Raw genomic sequence first — 4,025 nt, 5'->3', positions numbered from 1 at the left:
GATAATCAACAACCATCCTCAACGATCCATCTTTCTTCTCCACTAGAAGTACTTGTGATCCCCAAGGTGATGAACTTGGGCGAATATATCCTTTATCCAGTAACTCCTTAATCTGCTTCTTAATTTCCTCCAAATCCTTTGCGGGCATTCTGTACGGTCTCTTAGATATTGGCCCTGTGCCTGGCAAAAGCTCAATCAAAAACTCAATGTCTCTATCCGGTGGCATGCCTGGCAACTCCTCTGGAAATACGTCAGGGAAATCCTTCACCATTGGTACTTCCTCCTGTACAACTCCTGATAAGGAATTCACTTGAGTCCTCTTCGGCACATGCCGGGATACATACTTAATCCTTCTTCCTTCTGGGGTGGTAAGCAAAATCGTCTTACTGGCGCAATCGATGTTTCCTCCGTACATCGATAGCCAATCCATTCCCAAAATCACATCCAAACCTTGGGACTCCAAAACTATTAGTTCTGAGGGGAAAACATGCCTACCTATGGCCAATGGCATTTGAAAACATCCTTGGCTTGCCATATACTCTGCTCCTGGCGAGGTTACTAACATAGGTGTTCTAAGAACTTTGGTGGGCAACTTAAACTTATCCACAAATCCCCTTGATATGTATGAATGCGATGCACTAGTATCAAAAAGAACGATTGCAGTAAATGACTTAACCAAAAACTTACCTATTACTGCATCAGGCTGGGCTTCTACCTCCTCCACGTTAACGTGGTTCACTTGTCCTCTGTTGAAAGGGTTCGGCTTCTTCCCCGAGCTTCCGTTGCCATTCCCAATCTTAGCTTCAGGACATTCATTGGCATAATGTCCAGTCTTCTGGCATTTGTAGCAAGTGACGTGGCTCAGATCCTTCTTGGCTGGGGTTGATGGGTTGGAATGGTTCTGTCCGTTGCTTCCTCCATTACCATTCCCATTCTTGGGGCCACTATGGTTGTGCGAACTCCCTCCTCCATGGGTATGCTGAAAAGGTCCTCCCGAGTTCGGGGTAAATCGAGGCTTCTGATGAGCTCCAGAATTGTACTTCCCTTGTCCATACTTCCTCTTACGGCTCTCAATCTGCTGCTGCTTCCCTTCAATCTTGAGAGCTCTGTCTACCAACTCCTGGTAGTTGTTAAAAGTTGCCACCATCAACTGCATGCTCAGCTCATCATTCAGTCCTTCCAGAAACTTCTCCTGCTTAGCTGCATCCGTAGCAACGTCATCTGGGGCGTAACGTGCTAACTTACTGAAATCCTCCACGTATTGGCCAACGGTACGTCCTCCTTGGCGTAAGTTGCGAAACTCACGCTTCTTCATGGCCATAGCTCCTGCTGAAACATGGGCAGTGCGAAAAGCTTACTGAAACTGGTCCCATGTGACAGTGTCAATGGGGTGAGTGGCCATGTAATTCTCCCACCATGATGCTGCGGGTCCATCAAGCTGATGTGCGGCAAAACGCACTCTCTCCGCATCAGTGCATCCTGCAGTGGTCAACTCCCTATCAATCTTGCGAAGCCAATCATCTGCAACAATCGGCTCGGTGCTACTGGAGAACACCGGCGGATTTAGCCTAAGAAAACGGGCTAAGTGGTCAACTGGTGGGGGTGGTGGTGGGTTGTTGTTGTTGTTCCCCTGGTTCTGAACTAGCACTTGCATCAGGGCATTCTGCTGCTGAATCAACTGAGTGATCTCCGGTGGGAAAACAAATCCGGTGTCGCGTCTCGGAGGCATCTGATGGGTTTAGAAAAGATGAGAAAATAGGATAGAATGAGATCTAGAGGGAAAACACTACCCATATGCATATGAGACAAACACAATCATATCACTCCAATCAATTCAAACAAGGCATACAATCGATCTAACTATCGTTACAAAGTGCTTGGACTATACTATATACATGGTGGAATACTACTACTGATATGGTGGTCGACTAGAAAAATTGATCGGTCGAAGACTCCATGATATCTGCTCCGGCTTCATCCTCCAAATCATCATCATTGGGGTCCGAGTCGGTGTCGTCGATGATGATGTAGTTCTCCGGACAAGTAGAATCGTCGTCTTCTCCTCCTGGCGCAGGGTCTCCCATGAAAACTCCTAGCTTCTTTGTCAGGTCGCCATTCTTCTCTACTAGTGCGACGATTTCCTCCAGATAATCTTCGCGTGTAGCCTTGAGTTCTTCCTCCAGCTCCGTGATCCTTGTCATTGCCTTCTTCAAATCCATCATGCGTGCGCACATCTGGTTCTCCTGGTGACGAATGTGCTGGTTTAACTCCTGAATGAAAGCTGCAATAGATCTATCCTTCCTGGTGCTGATCATCTCCCATTGCTCGTCTCGGCGCCCACAAATCTGATAGATAGTATCCTTGAGATCATTGTGGTAAACTTCTCCAATGCGTCCCATGGTAATGTGAGTTGCCATACTCTTTCCGAGACTCATGCATCGAAAGAAAACTCTATGGGCTCAGTGACTGGCATGAACGTCCTTCTTGGAACTTGAACTTGAATCATCCAGCACTCCTCTTCTGGTAAAGTGGCGTTGTAGGTCCCGGTGAAGCTTGGTATTCCGATGTTCAGGTACCTAGTAACTTCCTTCAAGTGTCGTCCAAAAGGTGTATCCTCATCCGGTTGCGCGAACTTGTCCCTTGCATCGGCCATCCTAAAAGAGTGGAAGAAAGGAGAGGAGTCAGAAATGAGAAGAGAGTAGTGATCTAGGGCTTTAGCTTAGTGGCCGTGTCCTACAGTCAGCGTCTGCTCTGATACCATCTTTGTAGCGACCAAACCTCAAACAGTCTAGTCTCTGTGCATCAGTGTCATCCCTGGACCGGTAATGCTGACACACATAGTACTTGAAGGATTTATAACAGAGTAGCAATCACACACTTATTACACCGAATAGTCTCAAGAGAGAACTTATTACAAAAAACATGGCTTAAGGCCATCTAATACGATAACAGCGGAAGGCTTGGAAGATAAAGTGAGTCCATCAACTCCAACGGCATCACCACTACAAAAAAATACACTTCCGTGATGATACGTGTTTGTCACAGTAGGTCACGTTTTTTTTCATGCATGTACATCCATGAAAAATTTATGACAGAATCAAGATAGTCATACCTGTGCTGTCGTAGAAGTGTTCCATGACATTACCAAAATTATCATCACGGAAGTGTCCACTTCCATGACGATAAATCGCGCGTCACAGAAGTGCTTTCGTCAAGGGTGACCGACACATGGCATCCACCGTAACGGAACGCCGTTAAGCTATCGGGTCGGGTTTTGGATCCGATAACCCGTTAACAGCCTCGACCAATGGGGATTTTCCACGTGTAAAATCATCATTGGCTGGAGGAAACACGTGTCGGCTCATCGCTGGGACAGATGTCATCCACTCATTGGACAGAAGGCGCCTATGATACGTCGACACGTGGCACGGCCCAACAGAGGCCCATTCCTGTGAAAAGGCCGGCCCGTTTGACTTGGTCAAAAGGTGGTGGGCCGGCCCATGGAAAGCCTATTAACGGCCTGTTCGCATATAGCCCATTTACAGCCCGCTAACCCAAGGCCCGTTACGCCCTATTCGAATTAGGCCCAGTAGCGTCATCTGGGCCATCCAATATGATTCCAGCCCATTTTCACTTCTGGCCCATGACGTCTTTCAGCCCATATGAGGCCCTATGTAACTCTTGGCCTATTAACGGCCCGTGGTGAAACTGGCCCGTAATGAACAGTGTATCACTTTACACCCATTAACGACCCGTGGTGAAACTGGCCCGTAAAGAACAGTGTATCACTTTATACCCATTAACGGCCCGTTATTCCGTTGGGCCGTTTCCAGCCCATGTTATCTTTCGGCCTTCTCAGAGCCCATTTATTCTTGGGCAATTTTCCAGCATTCGTTTACTTACGGCCCGTTACTGTCATTTTCCGCTTGTGGGCCAAATTCAGCCTGTGGTTACAGTCGGCCCGTTTGTGGTCCGTTAATACGTTGGGCAGTTTTCATAGCGTCATCAAATACAGCCTATTAACG

This window comes from Triticum aestivum, chromosome 3D (assembly GCF_018294505.1).
Source record: "Triticum aestivum cultivar Chinese Spring chromosome 3D, IWGSC CS RefSeq v2.1, whole genome shotgun sequence".
In the NCBI taxonomy this organism is placed as follows: Eukaryota; Viridiplantae; Streptophyta; class Magnoliopsida; order Poales; family Poaceae; genus Triticum; species Triticum aestivum.
This window is presented reverse-complemented; position numbering follows the sequence as displayed.